Genomic DNA, 13,057 nt, shown 5'->3' with positions numbered 1-13,057 from the left:
TTTGACTACACAGTATCCCTCCCCCTCTATGTGTGATTCTAGCAAAACTGTCAGTCATGGGGCTGAGGGGCGGAGGGGAGTGTGGAGAGGCTGAAAAACAAGATCCAAATTAAATAATCAGAGTAATTTACATCATTTCCCTGGAAACAGTAATCAATCTGGCAGTGTTCACATGACCCAGGCAGCCACTCAGATTACTTCTGTTGGGGAGAGGATTATTCTCTTTGTCTTGGCCCTTGAGTCAAGGGAAGACATGAGTTTGGAATGATCACTCAAATCTTGAGTAACAGATGTGCCTGGCCTAACTCCTTGGACTTTCCAGAAAAGTGTTAAACTAATTAATAACCTTTTTTGCTGACAGTTTGAATTTATTTTCTGTCACATACATCAGAAAGAATTCTTAATAAATAACCACCCATAACAAATACTATTTATTGTATTGTATTTTGTTTTGTTTTGGTTTTTATTAAAAATGTAGACTGCCACATTCAGTGCCTCATTGGATGTGTCTGGAGCTTTGGAAGCTTGACTACAGTCTGTTCTTCTACAAATGGACTTTGAGAGCTTGATTGGAGGTTCTAACAGGACAGCATAGCTACTCATAGATCCTTGGCCGAAGAACAATTTTCCTCTATGGGCGCGGTCGTTCTCTTGGATCGAGCATGCGGTTTTGGGAGGTGTGCACATGCAGCAGTTAGGAAGGACAGGGACACCTGCCTGGCCAACCAGAGCAGCCAAATCAACCCTGGCATGAATGGGGTGACAGATGTCCCAACCAGATCACCCTCTCAACCTGTCCCTTTTATTAAGGCTCCAAACATGAGGACTCCCACATATTCCTGGGTCTCCTATTTCAATGATTTTTTTTTGTTTTTCTAATAATGGGAGTAAAAAAAAAAAAAAAAACCCATTCCTTACATTCAAATTAAACTTTCTACTATAATTTTAAGTTAAATATTTCTGCTTCCACCTGAGATAGAGTAACAGGAACTGGATTTATCCTCCTACCGAAATGACAATAATAACAACCAGCAGACAAATATATGAAACAAAGATTTTCAAGTCACTGGATATTAGACAATGAAGAACAGTGATCCCTGAGATGGCTAATAATGAGGTGGGCCCTATAATTGCCACAGATTACCTTGAGAGAATTTATAGTCTGGAGCGTAAGAAGGAGGAAGCCAGATAGAGCCTGGTGAACTCTGTGAATTGAGAGTCTGGAGACAAGAAGGGAGCTGGAGCTGGTAAGACAGGGTACCAAGAAAGGAGAAAACTGCACAGAGAGTGGTCTGTCCAGGGCCCTTCTTGGGTATCCAGCACAGCAGTGAGCAGTATATACGTTTAAGGAAACTACACAATGCTGGGGAAAGCCATCTAGAAGGATTGGAGAACAGTGCCCGGTGCTCACACAGGGCTGTGAACAGAGCCTGTTCCCACAAGGTAGAGGGGAAAACACATAATTCATGGCACATTGGGGAAAGTACTCAGGGAAGTCATGCTTTAGTAGTGGGAATAAATAGTCCTAGACTGAGCACAGCTCCAAACCCACCAAAAAAATCACAAAAACAAGACCCACAAAGATCCACCTCAAAGTAACTTAATTGCATCCCTGAGCAAAGTGTAAGGATATTTATAGGGACATAAAAAAAAATCCACACTAAGCAGGATAAAATTCACAATGTTTGGAATCTAATCAAAGATCATCAGATATGCAAAGAAGCCAGAGAATATGACCCACAATGAGGATTGATCAATAGAAGCTGACCCGGAACTAACACAGATGGTAGAAAAAACAGACAAGGACATTAGTAATGCCTTAATAAACATTTATTATAACTATTCCAATATGGTCAGAAGTTATGTAGAGACATGGAGAATATTTTTAAAAGACCCCCATGGAACTTCAGGGGGTAAAAACTGTAAAGTCTAGGAGGTGAAATACTTTACATGGCAGCCCTGGCTCACTGGACATCGTAGAGGGAGAAAGTAGTGAGTCTGAACACATGGCCATGTAAATGATCCAGAATGAAAGGGAGTAAAAAGAATCCCTCCTCTCCACGGCCCCCAAATGAAAACAGCATCAGTGAGCTGCAGGACAGTCACAGGCAGCCTAAAATTTAGGTAGTTGGAGTCTCCAGAAAAGACATTAGAGGGGTGTGGACATTCCTTCAAATGAAGAAATAATGGCTTAAAATTTTTCAAGTTCAATGAAAACTATAAACCCATGGATGAAAAGAGCTCAATGAAATCCAAGTGTGTGCGCACACACACACACACACACACCCCAAACCCTTAAGAAAACTACAGCAAGACACATCACAATGAAATTGCTTAAAAACAATGATAAAGGGTAAAGCTTAAAAACATCCAGAGAATAATGACAAGTTATATACAGAGACATAAAAATAAGAACTATAGCAGATTTCTTCTTGAAAATATAGAGGGCATGGGGGGCGCCTGGGTGGCACAGCGGTTAAGCGTCTGCCTTCCGCTCAGGGCGTGATCCTGGCGTTATGGGATCGAGCCCCACATCAGGCTCTTCCGCTATGAGCCTGCTTCTTCCTCTCCCACTCCCCCTGCTTGTGTTCCCTCTCTCTCTGGCTATCTCTATCTCTGTCGAATAAATAAATAAAATATTTAAAAAAAAAAAAAAAAAAAAAAAAAAAAAAAAAAGAAAAAGAAAATATAGAGGGCAGGAGGACAGTGGAGCAATGTCTTAAAAACACTGTCCTGAATGTCAACCTACAACTCTTTCCTCAGTAAAAACATTTCAAAACAGGGGCAAAATAAAGACGTTTCAGTCATACAAAGGCTGCAAGAATTCATCTCCAGCAGACCTGCACTGCCGGAAGTGAGAGGAAGTCCTCCATGCAGAAGGAAAACGATACCGACGGAAATCTGGAGCGACACGAACGTGTGAGGAGCACGGGAACTGGTAAAGCCCTGAGCAGCATGTAAGATTTTTTTTCTTACTGTTTAAATCTTAAGTCACTCTTCCTTCACTCGGTTCTCCATGACCTCCTGATCTTCATTCAAGCCCTTCCTGTAAGTGCAGATGAATCACATTGCCTTTTACCCACCTCTCCTTCTAATTCACATCCTCATTTCGACAGGTTTTATTATCACGATCTCACCCTCTGTACCGTTAGGACTTGGGCTCCTTATTCTTCTAGCTTCTCCCCACCTTTCTGAGCCATGCAACTAAATGTTCAAAACAAGTATCATTCACAGCAAAAAAGCCGATAAGTGGCTTGACTGCCACCTGCTCTGAAGAGCTTTCAATTGCTTTACTCTTGTCCTGGAAAGCTGTGGTGCCTATTAACATATTAAAGTTTCTGAGAAAGTCATTCCTAAAGCACGCTGAGAAACTTATCCCAGCATTTCCTCCAACTTATTGGCTACAGGATCCTCAGAACACAATTTGAAAATTATTGATCCTATTCAATGTCCTTACTTTATAGACGAGGAAGCTAAAGTCCAGAGAAGTAAAGTGATTTGCCCAAGGTCCCATAGAGCGATACAGTGGAGACTAATCCTTAAGTCTTCTGGAATCAGTCCAGTGTTGTTCCCTCACCACTCACCCTGAAACCTGGGAATTCTTGAAACTTTAAGAACGTCTTGTCCCTCCAAAACCAATCTCGCAGCTTTCAACTTGGCCTTTTGCCCTCAAAGTTCTTTTCCAGCATAAAACTCTGCCACTCGAGGAATCACTGGATGCCTTGGGCATTGGGACAGGACTCAAGTCTTCAGATCATAAGCCTCTGCAGGGAACGCGAGCTCGTTGTGGAAGCGCCGTCTGAAAAGACAATGCCGTGCGTCCTCAGAGGCGGCAATTCCACTTGGAATTGGCTGCCATTTCTCTGTCATCACTTAGTCATTTTCCTGTTCAGCTCAGAAGGCAGCCCTGGCTCTGCTGGGAGTGACAGATGCTCTGTTGAGCAGAGCCCCAGCCCATCGCACCCCACCAGTCCCACTTTAAGCAAAGCTGAGTGAAAGGGGCAGATGTGGAGCCAGACTATTTTGACAGGGGATTGATTTCCCCCGTCCTTTCTCCCAAAAAGCCTTTTTTCTCTCCTTATGTTTGGATGAATTATTCCTATTCTAACGAAAAGCAAAGAGGAACAGAAAGAAATTATTCCAAAGGATTTGGGGAGACATCTGGGAGAAAAAGTACAAAAAAGAAAACCTCAAAGATTTTCAGCATTAGAAATGGTTAGCGAGCAGATCCACCCTGATTGGCTCATCTGTGCTGGGCACTGTGATGAAGGGAAGAGAATGGAACAGAGATGTGATTTTTGAAAGCTCTCTGCTATTTGAGCTTGATAGAAAATTCATTTCAAAGAGAGTTGTGGTCTTCCGGTTGGGAAAAATAACCTAACAAACGTGTTTGATTAAGAATGTGAAACCCTCTTGGAATAGATCACCCAGATAAGAAGATTAGATGAAACCCCTGAAAGCAGGATCTCAAAGAGATAGGAGCCCTCCTGCGCTCGCTGCGTTCATAGAGCCAAGACATGGAAACAACCTAAAATGTCTGGGAACAAATAAGTGGATTCTTAAAATGTGGTATATACGTACAATGGAATATTATTCAACCTCAAAACAGAAGAAAATCCTGCCATCCGTGACAACATGGATGAACTTTGAGCACATTATATTAAGTGAAATAAGGGAGTGCCAGAAGGCCAAATCCTGCCTGATTCCACTTACATAAGGAATCTAAAATAGTCAAAGTCATAGAAGCAGGGAAGAGAATGGTGGTTGCCACGGGCTTGTGGGAGGAGGAATTGGGAATTATTAATCAACAGTTATGCAAGATCAAGTTCTAGAGCTCTGCTGCTCTGCACCGTGCCTATAGTTAACTAGAGGGGGTTACACATTAAAAATGTGGTCAGCAGGGCAGACGTTGGGTTAAAAGTTCACACCACAGGGCCAAGGAAGGAAGCTCGGCCGGTGAACAAGTTCCCGACGTTGGAAAGGGGGCACGATGACAAAACCACGAGGCAGGCCCTCCTCTCACCGCTAACCTCAGGGGACGTCCGGGACGTGCTGCATCTTGTGTTAGTGGGGTTTGGGGACTTTATAGTGCAGCTCGGTGGGAGGGGGAGAGAAGAGTGATAGGGAGGGAGATGCCGGTGTGGTAGAAAGGCCAGCATGATGAACAGTGGTGCGTGTGACAGGATCCCAAGATGGAGTTTATTCTCACAGTAAACGGGAGATTGAGCAGAGAGCGGGCAGTAACGTGATCAAAAACTACTATCTCATTTAAACCTCACACCCAGACTGTGAAGAATCATTATCCCTATTTTACAGACAGGAAAACGGAATTGGACACGTGACTGCGTTTGCCTAAGCTCACGCAGCCTTTTCTAGAGGCTGGCAGAGCCTGGCGGCATACCCTGCTCTGACCCACTCCAGCTCCCGTGCTCCCGGCCAGTCTGCTTGTGATGAAACTTGCATGTCCCTAAACCTAATTCTCCATCTCCTGGATGGCAGGGAGCGCGACTTGCTTCTTTTCTAGTGCTCTCCCCCCGTCTGACATGCAGCAGGTACTCAATATGTATATGCTAGGTTGCAACCCAAAAAAAAGAAAAAGAAAGAAATGATATCCTACAAGTTCCGTCATGGAGCATATTTTCTAGATAGCTCACAAGTTAATTAATTTGCTTGAGATTACATAGCCGGAATGTGACCCAGGCGTGCCTCAATAAAACACTTACTATGGACCCTACGCCAACCTCCCAGAGGTCCCGTGGGTGCACCACGAGTCCCCACAGCCTGCCACACCTCTGCAGACTGAGGTAGAGGGCCCTGAATAGGAGCAGAGAGATGGCAATTCTTTTCCACCCAGGGTAAGATCCCAAAGTCAGGACAGAATAGCAGGCAAGGGGAGGCTGGGTGAAGGGAGAAACCATTAGAGGAATCAGTCGTTCATCAAAAAAAAAAAAAAAAAATGCTTTGCACATAGACTGTGAATGATAAAACCTCCCAACTTCAGGAAATTGATTCTGGCACAAAATCTTTGTTCAGCTTGATGCTTCTGGTTCCCATAGGGATCTCTCGGCGATAACAAAAGCTCTGCTTGTCTGGAGTAAACAGGAAACAACAATTGTTTTGTTTGCACAAATGTAAAGTGAATGTCCTGTCATCTGGAACCAGAAAAACTTGGTTTGAGTCTCAAAAATAAGAAGCAAGGAGCACCAAGAAGATACCAAACCCCAATGTGCCCCTCTCTGTGTGAGCACACCCGGAGAAGCGCCGGGCTCTGGCTCTCCTGCGGGCGGGCTGCTTCCCTGCCTGGGTGTGTGCAGAGTTGACGATGTCACATCATTTCAGCCTCCTCATCTCCTGCCATCGTGGGTAGGAGGTAAAGGAGGCAACTGGCATTGCTTATACTCGGACTATAAAAGTTTCACATACAGTACCTCATGCAATCTTCTAACAGCCATAGGAGACTGGCACGATTGCCAATCCCCCTTTTACCCAAGGGCAAACTGGGCTTTCCAGAATGTAACTGACTTGCGCTGGCTCATAGAGCTAACTAAGTGTCAGAGCCTGGATTCCATCCCAACTGCATTGTATTACCAAGCCCATGTTCTTCCCACCTTACCGAGGTGACCGGAGTGCCTTGGGCTAGGACCCAGAGAGCTACTTTCTAATTTCAGCTCTCCTGCTTGAGCAGGAGTGTGGGGTAGGCAAGCTGACTTCCCCTTTCAGAGCCTCAGTTTCTTGATTTGTAAAAAGAGGTTGATCTCAACCATGCCTGTCAACACTTCCTTCTAACAGTCCGTGGTTTTGTTATCCTAGTGGTCACTGCTGGCCTTTTAAATGAGACACCTGTTTCCGTCATCCTTCTCATCCCTTCATGAATGATGAACTGAGGGTCCATCATTCACCAAGTCTCAAGGGAAATCCTATTTACAAATTGTGATTGCCAGAGAAATTGAGGATTTCTTCTCCACTTCTTATCATACCTATTGGGGACTGTTCTTTTCATGTGTATTAGCATCTGAGAGCGTCTACTTGTTTTTCCAATATTGAATATTTGTTGAAGCATATTTATAAGATATTTCAAGTATAAATAATTATCAGGGGCGCCTGGGTGGCACAGTCGGTTAAACGTCCAATTCCTGATTTCAGCTTGGGTCATGATCTCAGGGTTGTGAGATCGAGCCCTGCATCAGGCTAACACACTGGATGTAGAGCCTGCTTAAGATTCTCTCTCTCCCTCTCCCCACTGCTCTCTCTTAAAAAAACGTATAAAAAATTATAATAAAGTTACATCTACATACCCACCACCCAAATTCAAGCAACATAACCTTCAACTTTGAAGACCCCAGTGACCCCTCTTCCACCCCATCCTTTGAGAGATGACCACTAATCTGATTTTGTATTTATTATTCGTTTGATTTTCTTTGGATTTTACCATGTTTCATGCCCTTAAAAATAGTTTTAACTTTATATGTTATTGAACATTCTGCAAATTAGATTTTTTCAGCGGAATAATAATCCCCTGAGAGTCATCCAAGTTGTCGCCTGCCACTATTTTACATATTCGGTAGGACCCTTTATCTGTCTATTCTACTGTTTATTCCAGACGCCTGTGCAAGTGATCTCCAGGTTTTGGGCTATTATGAACTCTTCTTAGACGTGTCTCCTGAGGCACATGTATAAGAATTTTCCTGGGGTCTATGTCTAAGGAGTGGAGAAGCTGGGTTATCCTGTGTACCTTCTCAAATTTATCAGGTAATGCCATTTATTTCCAAAATGGTGACCTTCTACCAGGAATAAAGGAGACTGTGCTTTTCTACCTGTTTCCCAGTGTACTTTTCTTAAACCAATGTCCGATGTTATCATTATGGTTTCACTTTGCAGTTCCTTGATAATGAGTAGGTTGGATTTTCTTTAATGATTCTGGCTCATTTGCATTTCTTTTTCTGTGAAATGTCATGTCTTCGGCCAGTTTTTCTAGTGAGTTCTTTGTTTCTTACTGTGTGTCAGAGTTCTTTATTCTGGATACTAATCAAGTATCCTCTACACATCGTGGCTTGCTTCACTTTCTTCGTATCTTTCAGCGAACAGAAGTTAATGACCCTAGTGAACTGACTGATCCTTTCTTCCATAGGTTTTTGTGTGTTTGCTTTTGTTTTGGAAGTTCTTCTTTGAGGAATTCCTCCTTGAGGACATGAAGATATTATCTTACGCTGTCTTCTAGGTTTTCTAATACTCTCTCTCCTACTTCGGTCTTTCTTCTATTTGCAACGTTATTTTTATGTATGGTGTGAGGTAGGGAAACAAGTCATTAATTTCCGTGTAGATAATCATTGTCAGCCTCGTTTGTTAAATACATGCACATTTGTTCTTGAGCTATCCTCTTTTATGAGTCAATTTGTATATTCTTGTGCCAATGCTTCTACAGCTGTTGTGATAAATCTTGTTACCTGGTAGGAAAAAATTCCTCTATCTCATATCTTTCTTCAAACTTGTCTGGACTGTTCATCCATAGAAATTTTACATTCAGATTGTCAAGCTCCATAAAAAGCCCTATTGGTATGCTGATTAAATTATAGGTCAATTTGAGGAGACCTGGTATTTTTCTATCTTATGTCCAGTTTATTCTTAGGTTCTTGTTTGCATCTTTGTTCGTGCATGTAATAAACCTGCACTTTCCTTTTACTGCATTAACCCCACTCTGCTGTGGGTATTAATGTGTCAATCACCTAAAAAATGGAATTCTCTAATTGTCTATTCTCTGGATGTTTGTATAAGATTGGAATCATCAGTATCTTGAAAGTTTAGTAGAACAAACTTGTAAAACTGTCCAGGATATGTTGTTTTCTTTGAGGGCAGATGTTTCTTAAAATTATTAATTCAAATTCTTTACTGGAAATGAGATTTTTCCTAATTTCTATTTCTTTTGGGTCAGTTCTATTAAGTTGTATTTTTCTAGGAATTTAACCACTTATCTAAGTGTTCAAACTTACTGAAAAAATTGTTCATAATGTCCCCCTGTTAACTGATCCTAATTTTTTTATGCCTCCTCTATTTTGTCTTGATTATGAATGATTTCAAATAACCAACTTTGGCTTTGTTAATCTCTGTTTTCCATTTCATCGAGTTCTGCTTGTTGTTTCCTTTCATGGGTTGGGGAAAGGGTATGCAGCTGTCCTTTGTCTATATTTCTGACATAGATATTTGAATTCATTCTTAGTTTAATGCATGCATTTTAGACTAAATAGGAAAAAAAGTATACCTCTAGACCTGCTTTAATTATACCCCACAAGCTGTTTGTGGTATATCATTGTTCTGTTTTTTCCCTCAAATTTGTTTTCAGAGTTTTTTGATTCATGGATTACTTAAAACTTAATTATTTGTATTAATTTCTAACATAAGGGTTTTTCAATCATTAATTGTTTTTCAAAGTGCTATTTGGTTCCACATGTGATCGATTTTTTTTTTTTTTTTTTTTTGACAAGTATTGAGCACTCATACATGCCAGGTATTGGTTTAGGTGCTTGGGTTACATCAGTGAACAAAACTGACCAAAAATTCATGCCTTTCTGGAGTTCATGTTCTACTGTCAATCCTTGGCAACGTCCTACATGCTTACCTGGAATGTGTATTCTTCACTTGTTTGGTGCAGTTGTTTTAAATATGATCATTAAATCAAGATTCCTTCTCCTATTACTCGAATTATGTACATCCTTACTGACTTTTTTCCCCTGCTTATTATATCAATTTCTAAGAGAGCTTATGTTAAAATTTCCTGATGTGTTTGTGAATTCATCTACTTCTGTTTTTAATTACCACCAGAGGAGGCATATCCTGTTGAAAGACAAGAACACTGATTTTCAAAATAAGAAACATATCTTATCTCACAAAGTTCGTAAAAATGGAGGCAGGATTCCAAATTAGTTGTCTCAATTATGACAATATTGTGTGATCGTCATGTTTTGTTTAATATCCTCATGTAGCAAAAACACATCAATCTCTCCCCATTTGGGGGGCATTTCCTCTCTCATACTTAAACCACATTCCTAGAGTTCTCTGCTTCCTGGCCAGCAAAGAATGTGGCCAGAACTGGCCATCATAGTATCTTAAGCCACACAACCTAAACCAGGCCAACGAGTCCTTCCTGTGGAAATAGATGGATCTGTCTTTGTCATATTGCTTTCTAATAGTTCTTTGGTTTCTATCCATGTCTGAATGTATCAACATACCCAGTCAGAATATGTCTTGAGGTTAATTTTTGTTTTGCTGTTTTTCAAGGATATGCTTCTCCTATATATATTAATCTCATCTGAGGATATTCTGAATGTCAGTATTTCATCTCTTCAGCTAGAATACATAATCTTCCATTTCTTTTAGTTCAAATAATTTTTAGTGCTATATGGAATTTACTGTATTGCTGAATGAAGTATGGTTTATTTCAAAAATCATTAAGCATTACCGTGTCCCAGGAACTGTGCTAGGGGTCACTGTAGATTCAGAACAGAATACGATACAAGTCCAGTCCATCAGGACACGATGCAGTAGAAAAAGTCATGCTGACTGTGTGGAATATAGGAGTTATAGGAGCATGGGCAGTATGGACAGGTCACTCAGCCAAGGAGTAGGCCATCAGGGAAGGCTTCACGAAGGAGGTGACACTTAAGTTGCATCTTGACGTGAAACTGATCAAGAAAGCTCAGTCCAGGAAAAAAGAAAAAAGCATCCAGGAAGAGAAGAAACACGATTCTCCACACTAATATTAAAATGGCAGTGATTTTGAAAGCAAAGTCATTTTAATTTTTTGCTGTTATAGTCCCATTCCTCACTGGCACTCCGTAGTGGCCCCTATGCCGTCATGCTCCACCTACCCCATGGCAGGGATCGCTAACTGAACACAGCGTTCTTTCCTTAAGGAGTCTACTCAACACAAGGTTCCATGACTAATAAAGTAGAAACAGTCCATCATCCGTAATAAAAGACAGTGTATATGAGAGAAACTTGCTGACCATGTCTAATTTGATTGGGTGGAGATGTGGAACGGGGAATCCAGAAGTGAAGCAGGGAGGCCAGGTTCTAAGATATTATTTGGGCAGTTTTAAAAGTTCCAAATCTTCGGCTACACCCTAGACTGATTCAATCCCAAACTCTGGGGGAGGGGGAAAAGGATTCAGTATTTTTGAAGCTCCCCAAGTAATTTCCAATGCGTAGACAAGTTTGAGAATGACTGCCATAGGGGTCTTTGTCAGAAAAAGTCAAACTCCTCACAGATTTAAAGGACTGGAAGAGTTAACAAATTGCACTTCCTGGGGAGGGTGTTTTAGGGCAAGAAGGCAGCCTCTGAATCTGGACTCTGGTCAATGAGCAGATACCAAGCATGAAGACCTGAGGCGCCTGGCCAGCAAGCAGGGCATCATCACCCAGGGACAGAGCCAGAGATGTGAACCGTGTCAATAAAACTGAGCTGAAGAGCTGGCCTTCGGGCACCTGTTCTTTTTTTAAAATCAGTTTTAATGGCCTAATGCCAAATCTACTTTAAAATGGTCATTTCTTGCTTTCATTCTTTCTATGTTTTTAGAAATGGCGAAGTACTAAAGCTTTAAGGGCAATCGACATAACAACTGAATGAGCTTAATTTTGCTACATTGAACTTTCTTTCAAGGTATTAAATTTGCATATAGAAAAAAGCCCAGGTACTTAAAAGAATGAAATGATATTATGCTCAATTAAAAAGAACATGCCTGTGTAAACACAATACTTGGTAGCACTACCATTTATTTGAAAGTCATTTTGACAACACACTGCTTACTTAAAGTAATTAGAATTTAGGGTTACAGATAATGGAGTACAGAAAACACTGCCTTGAAAGCAGAGCCAATGTCAATACCATCCTAATCTCTTTGCACAAAAAGAAAAATCTACCTTTTAACTACACGACAATGACTCAAAATCTTAAGAGAAAAAGACTCCAACTTGTACCTTCACTCAGAATTTTAAAATCTCTCTCATGGAAGGAAAAGTTAACGGAAAGAATTTTCAAGACCTTCCTATACCTTAATGTCCTTCTCAACTCCAAATGTAAAACTGCATTTGCACTGATATGGTACTGTGAAATAAAGACCAATTCAAGAATGTAATGAAGTTTAAAAGCAGCTTTTCTTTTCTCTGCACGGGGAACAATTTTACCGATTTAAATTAGAAACTTCTAGTTGTGGGGAAAGAGAAAGGGAAGGCAGAAGAGAGAAGCAGGTGATCCGTGACTCAAAGCTGGTCCTTAGCCGCTCTCTAATAGGGGAAGATTGAAGATTTCTGGGGCCAAACAAAGGTAATAAAGTGAAAGATGGAGTTTTAAAATCCACACACATCACTGAATTTATCCATTTTCTTCTAGACAAAGTAATTTTACAAAAGGAAGTTCGATCTTAAAGGATTTCTCTCGTTTTTCCATTTCTGAACTGAAAAGAAACTGAAGCCCAGTCTAGTTTCAAAATATTTAAATGATCGTAAGTCACCTATTCAGCAAACTCAATGTAAATAAGCTGCACTAATGTTCTGGTTAAAAACTACCTTATCTCGGGGCGCCTGGGTGGCTCAGTCGTTAAGCTTCTGCCTTCGGCTCAGGGCGTGATCCCGGAGTTCTGGGATCGAGCCCCACATCAGGCTCCTCCGCTGGGAGCCTGCTTCTTCCTCTTTCATTCCCCTTGCTTGTGTTCCCTCTCTTGCTGGCTGTCTCTCTCTCTGTCAAATAAATAAATAAAATCTTTAAAAAAAAAAAAAAAAAAAGAACTACCTTATCTGTTCTTTGCTCCCTGCAAGTTCTGTTGAAGCAATGCCCCCTGAAAGACAAAGAAGGGACTCTACACAATTCAGTTTCCAGTATAGGGACCCTGTAGCCTGTCCTGGTGTGATAAATGCTGTCAAGAAGGGAACGCCCTCTAGAGGCCAGTCATCCACATAGTCTTTTGCAATCCATCAAAGCTGCAGTTCTCAAGTGTGGTCCCTGGACCAAGAGCGTCAGCACTACCTGAGACATGGTTAGAAATGTAAATTCTGGGGCCCCATCTGC

Source organism: Ursus americanus, chromosome 3 (assembly GCF_024610735.1).
Source record: "Ursus americanus isolate L20-20 chromosome 3, mUrsAme1.1.p, whole genome shotgun sequence".
NCBI classification, from domain to species: Eukaryota; Metazoa; Chordata; class Mammalia; order Carnivora; family Ursidae; genus Ursus; species Ursus americanus.
This window is presented reverse-complemented; position numbering follows the sequence as displayed.